The sequence below is a fragment of the Terrapene carolina genome, unplaced genomic scaffold (assembly GCF_002925995.2).
Source record: "Terrapene carolina triunguis isolate 2854851 unplaced genomic scaffold, T_m_triunguis-2.0 Scaffold31337, whole genome shotgun sequence".
Classification (NCBI taxonomy): Eukaryota; Metazoa; Chordata; order Testudines; family Emydidae; genus Terrapene; species Terrapene triunguis.
Window position 1 is genome coordinate 1 of NW_020695688.1, and position 6967 is coordinate 6967.

At 49.7% G+C, this 6967-nt stretch overlaps 1 pseudogene; it reads left to right on the forward strand.

The window, feature by feature from the left end:
* The first annotated feature begins 336 nt into the window (after nucleotides 1-336).
* Nucleotides 337-6471, forward strand: LOC112122482 (annotated as a pseudogene).
* The last annotated feature ends 496 nt before the right edge of the window (nucleotides 6472-6967 follow it).

The window sequence follows — 6967 nt, forward strand, 5'->3', positions numbered from 1 at the left end:
CCATAGGAGCAGGGCTTTGCCCCACTGTCCTTGGCCAACGTTTCCACCCAGTGTCTGGATGATGCGCTCTTCCCCAGAGGTGGCTGCATTCCCACGGGGCTGCGTGCGCTGTCCATGGTCTGTGAGGCCCTTTAGGACACGAGGAGCATGGGCCCTGCAGTTTCCCAATGTGCCCTGCAATTTCCCAAGGTGAAACATTTGACTCAAAAATTCCCAGATTTGGGGAAATTCCCCAGGATACAGAAGCACTGGCTAGTGCCAAAAATTTCCCAAACTGGTAAAAAATTCCCAGAGTCTGGGAATTTTTCACCAGATTTGGGAAATTTTTAGCACTAGGTTGGGAAAAGTTGGCATCACACTATAGAAGCACTGGGGGTGAGGACCCCGCTGGGGATGGGGGGGGGCAGGAGACCAGCCTGTGTTTGTTCCTCCTCCTCCTCCCCCTGGGGGCCCTAGCCGGCAAGGGACGGGACTCCCGTGAGTACCTGGGGTTCCCCCCCAGGGGTGGGGTCCTGGGACCGCTGGGATCTGGGCCCCAGACTGGGCTGGGTCGGGAGAGGGGGACGGGGTCTGGGACCTGTTTCCCCCAGTATTGGGAGCAGTCACACGTGGGCTTGGCAGAATTGCAGGTTTATCGTGTTGTCATTTTTATTCTTCAGCATTTTTTTAATTTGTGTTGATTTCAGTGTTCACCGTTCTGGGAAATGGGGGGGGTTGGGGGGGGCAGACAATTATTTTATGTCAACAGATGTTAAGACGCAAAGACTATATAACTGTTACAACACAAACTGGCAACATCAGCTGTCAAAATATACAGAGTTAATAGCCTGAAATCAAACCCTCATTTTGAAAGTTCTCGATCAGCATTTTTCTTACGTTTGCCTTTTATGAATGGGAATATTTTTGCATCGATTTGTGTGTGTACAGTCCTGACCGTAGAGAGACGAGGTGGGGGAGGGAATATCTTTTATTGGACCAACTTCTGCTGGTGAAAACAAGGAGGAGTACTTGTGGCACCTTAGAGACTGACACATTTATTTGGGCGTAAGAGACTTGATTTCGGGCACACACAGAGCTCTCCTCAGGTCTACCCACATTTACAGATAAACCCTAATCCTTCCGAGCCTAGTTACAGAGAACAGTGGAGACACTAGGCTATGGCACACGCAGACTAAGCAATTGTTTCGGGCCCTGGGTAGCTCAAGGGGGCCCTGATTTTGTGCTACCCCCAAAATACCATTCGGCTTATTTAACGTGGACTTTTTCACAGGAGTATTAGTATGTGTGGTGGTGGTATTGTTTGTTTTTGTGTGTGGAAATAATGCAATTAGTGTTTCGTTAGGGGGCGGGTGAGGGCCCTGCGTAGGGCCCCCAATGGGCTAGCACGACCTCTGATACATGTTCCCCAAACACGGGGCAGGTCATTGGAACGTCTCTGGAGGGACAGGCCAGAGTTGGCTCCTTCCCCTGGTAGCTTCTAAGTGCTGGGGGGGCTTTATGGGGGAAGAGATTCACTCTGTCCTTTGACCTCTTTTTGTTACTTTGTTTTACTTTAATCTAAAATAAACCAGGAAAGCCCCAAAGTAAAATCTCGGAGAGAGCACATGGTATAGGGTATCCTCGTCTAGAACAAGCTGCAATTGAACGCGACTCAAAATGGCACCTGCCTCCAGCAGGATCCTAGAAATGTAAAGGTGTAACACACACACACACACACACACACACACACACACGCTGTGTTGCATAGCTATATGTACCAAACCCCCCCTTCCCCAGCTAAAACGGGCAAATAAAGGCCTATACAGGCTAAAGTTACTGGGGCCAAAGGAAAATAATTCCAGCAGATTTCATGTAAATGGAGCAGGAGATTCTGTAGCTGTGAGCCCAGCTTCTCAAGTCAGGTGATCACATCAGAATCGTCGAACCAAGGGGTTAGACGGGACTGCAAGGGTCAGCTAGTCGAACCCCTGCCAAGATGCAGGATTTGCTGTGTCTAAACCACCTCAGACAGATGCTATCCAGCCTCCAGTAAAGGAGCCTCCCCAACCTCCTTAGGCATCTGTTCCATTGTCCCACTCCTACTCGTTTTACAGTTAGGAAGTTTTTCCTGAGATTTAATCTAAATCTGCTCTGCTGTAGTTTGAACCCATCGCCCCTTGTCCTGCCCTCTGTGGCAAGAGAGAACCACTTTTCTCCATCTTTTTTGTGGCAGCCTTTCAAGTATTTGAAGACCACTAGCTTCCCCCCCACACACCCACCCTTAATCTCCTCTTTTCCAAACTAAACATACCCAGTTCTTTCAGCCTTTTTCTTTGTCACTCGCCTCTTTATCCTTTCCAGTTCCCCTACATCTTTTCTATACATGGGTGATCAAAATTGGACCCAGTACTCCAGCTGAGGCCTAACCAGCACTGAGTAGAGCGGTACTTGCATACTATGCCACTTGTGATAGACCCAGACCAGTTGGGAACAGCAGAGTAGCAGAACAGAGATATACTGGCCACTGGATAAGTAGTTTTCTGTTCCCTGAGTGACCAGAGCAGGGGCTGCTCCAGGCTAATAGACCACCTGACTCCAATTAACCTGCTAAGAGTCAGGTGAGGCCGTTAAGCACCTGACTCTAATTAAGGCCCCTCTGATGCTATAAAAGGGCTCACGCCAGTCAAGCCAGGGGGAGTGGAAGTGAGTGTGAGGAGCTGGGCGCAAGAGGCGCAAGGAGCTGAGAGTGAGAGGGTGTGCTGCTGGAGGACTGAGAAGCACAAGCGTTATCAGACACCAGGAGGAAGGTCCTGTGGTGAGAATAAGGAAGGTGTTTGGAGGAGGCCATGGGGAAGTAGCCCAGGGAGTTGTAGCTGTCATGCAGCTGTTACAGGAGGCACTATAGACAGCTGCAGTCCACAGGGCCCTGGGCTGGAACCTGGAGTAGAGGGCGGGCCCGGGTTCCCCCCAAACCTCCCAACTCCTGATCAAGCACAAGAGGAATTGACCTGGACTATACCTTCTACCAGAGGGGAAGGTCTCTGGACTGTTTCCTGACCCACAGGGTGGATCTGTGAAGCAAGCAAATCTGCCAATAAGCGCAGGACCCACCAAGGTAGAGGAGGAACTTTGTCACACACTGTTAATGCAGCCTAAAATTGCATTTGCCTTTTTTTTTTTGTGTGTGTGCAATAGTATTGCATTGCTGACTCATGAATATCTGCTTTCATTAAAAAAATTTTCATATTTACCCCCTTTTGTTGCAAAGAAACACTTGAAAATGTGACCTAAGTGTGTGTCAGTGACACCAGGGCTCTGCTAAGGTGTTGTTCTCAGGGGCTTGCACGTACTGAGCCCTCTGCTCAGGTGGGTGGGGCTGGGTCCTCCCTCCTCTAGTTAGATCCAGCCCATGTGAAGGCAGTGAGCAGTGTTACAGGGGGAGGCCCAACATGCCACAATCAGTCCATGGCTCATTGAGCCCAAGATAGGTTTATTGGAAACCAAATTGCCTTGTAAGCCTTGTGGAGACGGAGCGGAGGAATGAAGTGTGGACACCATTCAGCCTCCTAAAGCTCTCGAGAGGGGCTAACCGCAGTAGGCCCACAGGAGGTTGTAAATGCCCCCAGCTTCCTTCTTTCTCCAGTCCCTCACCTCACATCCCCACAGATCTCTCAAGCGTTTTCAGGAGAGGGTTGGGGTTAAACATTGTTACCTCAACATGCCTAATTAAACATGTGGAGGCTCAAGTGCTGGAGAGAAGGGGCAGGAGTGGGTGAGAAGAAAGGGCTTGAGTGGGAGGAGGTCAGAGACCTTCCATGCTTCCAGTGAACCTTCTCAAGCCCATAGAAAGGAGAACCAACAAATCTTAGGAGCCTCATTGGTTTCCCACATGCTCTTGTGAGTCTTAGGGGGGAGGCTAACAAACTTCTTGAGCTTTTTGATAGGAAAAACAGGTTTTTTTTCCTTTGACAGGTCTCCCTAGTGGTCAGATTACAGTTTCAGTTCTGTCTGGGCAAGGAAAAGGACTGGGCCAGAGGCTCTTGTTTTGTTTAAATGGCAGTTTAGTGCTCCAGCAGAGCCCCTGACATGCTCTACTGAGGTTGGCAAAGTCGAGTTTTCCATTGTGTCGTTCCTAAGTAAAGTTTAGTAACTTTTAGTAGGTGAGGTTGCTGTTCAAAATTATGGTCATGGCAGTAGATCTCTGCTAGGAGAGTCCGTTGAAGTTGAATTTAATTCTATCTTTCAGGATTTTAGCTGCAAAGTGGCAAAAAAAGCTTTATTAGACATAAGGAACTGTGCTTACCTGGAGTATTTTGGGGGTTTCTGATTTGGGAATCTCACATCTGATTCACTACGTTGTGCAGAAAAATCTTACTTCAGCCTTAGATAAAACCTACCAGTTTTGAGGCCCTGGCCAATATAACTATTTTGGGTTTTGTTTGGGTTTTTTTTGTTTTTGTTTTTGTTTTTTTTTACGGGGAAGGGGGCAAAAATTTGTTTTTTAGTGGAAACTCAGTCCTTGCAATTTGTGAGCTGCAAGGGGACAAATATGGATATTAATTCTTGTGTATTCGGTTATATTGAGTGTTAGGTTACTTTCTAAGATTACTCCTTTATAGTTGGTTTTAGGAAAAGCCCTGTATTCCTCTTCCTGTGGTTTTGTGAAGATAGGATGGGGAAAGAGAGTATCTCTCAGCTTGGAGAAGGTCAGTAACAGTGATCCCTGTTTGTTAATGTATTTTTCTGTCTCTCTCAGCAACTCATTCCCTGCGGTATTTCCGCACCGCAGTCTCTGATCCTGAACCTGGACTCCCAGCATATGTCTCTGTTGCGTATCTCGATGACAACCTCTGTTGAGTGTGACAGTGACAGTGGGCTGTACAAACCATGAGGTCAGTGGATAAAGGACAATGTGGGTGCTGATTACTGGGAGAGTGGTACCAAACGTGGAATCGCAAAACAGGAGTGGTCTAGAACCAGCATGAGAAATATAATGAAGCGCTACAATCAGACTGGGGGTGAGTTTGAGAGAAATTACCAACCCTAGGGGCCTAATGGAGAGGAAAATATTTATAGTGCTTGTGTGTTAGTTACCCTGACTTCGCAGCCAGTCATCTCGAGATCACATCCCTCGTTTCACTTCCGTGTATGTTTTATTAGACCTGAGGCACAACGTAGAAAGTACAGAGAAAGAGCAGAAGGAGACTCGTTCTGCTCAGGGTGGCGTTTCCCAGATAGAAACGTACTGTGCCTGAATCTGACCTGTCCTGCACCTCGTGTCTTCATTCACACCTCTGAAAAGTGGGTGAGTAATAGTACAGTGCCAGAACTCTCCACTCACAAAGGTGGAAATATTTTACGCTCCCTTTGCACTCCCTGGGCTGAATCCCCAAAATCACCGGAGCAGAATTCCTCTTTAAACCACATTTACATCCCCCAGTCCTGGGTCTGGTTCACACTCCCCACTCCCAGCCTTAGGACTGCTGTAAAGTATGCCAGTTTGCAGCAGCCCATGAGGGGCTATTACTCCAGATGGGGGTTACACTGTCGCCACGATCTCTCTCTGTAACCCACTCCCTACACCAGGACTTGAGCCCTGGTCTACGCTACAAAATTACTTCAGTATAATTATGTTGCTCGGGGTGTGAATAATCCATACCCCTGAGTGATGTAGTTACACTGACGTAAGCACTGGTGTGGGCGGCGCTATGTTGGCATGAGAGCTTCTCCCACCAGCATAGCCACCGCCTCTCGTGGAGGTGGATACACTAAGCCAACAGGTGAAGCTCTTGCCCATCAGCTTTGAGCATCTTCATTAATCCCCTACAGCAGTGTAGCTGCACTGATGCAGCGTTTGTAGTGTAGACCTGTGTGAGAAAGTGGGGTGGTCTGCGGCCAGCTAGTCAGCTGTGTACCCCCCAGGTTTGTTCCCACCTGGAGTCAATTTTCACTTGCCCAATTAGGGCTGCTTTAGAGACCCTTGTCCCACCGAGTGGCACAAAGGAGCCATATGAGAGGCCAGGGTGTGGCCAATATAATTGATTAGAGGGCATTTTAGTTTTCAAAATAGTTAATTAAATTAACTTAAATTCTACTAACTACGTATAATGGGAATTGCACTTCTAAGTCACATAGGTGTTTGGTTTTTTTGAGATCCCACTGCACTGCATGCCTAGTCGTAAATGACTGCAGGCTCAGGCTCTTGTGTGTGTTTCAGGGTTTCACACTCTGCAGCGCAGGAGCGGCTGTGAGATTCGGGAGGATGGCAGCATCGGGGGGTCCCGGCAACTTGCATATGATGGGGACGACTTCCTCCGCTTCGATATGAACACTTACACGTGGGTAGTCGCAGTCAAGGAAGCTGAGATCACCCAGTGCAGACGGAATGAGGAGACAGCTGATCTTCAGTATCGGAAGCAGTACACAGAGAAGGATGTACTGAGTGGCTAACAAAATCCCACCAGTATGGGAAGGAGGCTCTTCAAGGGAGAGGTGAGGGGTGAATTAGGGGTCTCTGTGTGCTGCTCCTGCCTGCAAACACCGTCCCCACAGCTCCCATTGTCTGGGAACGGGAAACTGTGGCCAATGGGAGCTGTGGGGGCAGTAACTGCAGAGAGGGGCAGCGTGCGGAGCCACGGGCCCCCCCCAGGGGCCTCACTGGCGTGTCGGTCTCTTCCGGGAGCGATGTGGGGCCGGGGCAGGCAGGGAACTTACCTCAGCCTTCGCTGCACCCCTGACCAGGAACCACCCAAGGTAAGTGCTGCCCGGCGGAAGCCCGGCAGCACTTACCTGAGCCCCCTCCCACAGTCAACACCCCAAACCTCCTCCTGGACCCCAACCCCCTGCCCCAGCCCTGACCCCCCCCCCCACCCCAACTCCCTCCCAGAGCTTGCACCTCTCACCCCCTCCTGCACCCCTGCCCCAGCTCTGACCCCCCCTCTCAGATCCAGTACCCCATACCCCCTCCTGCACCCCAACACTGTGCCCC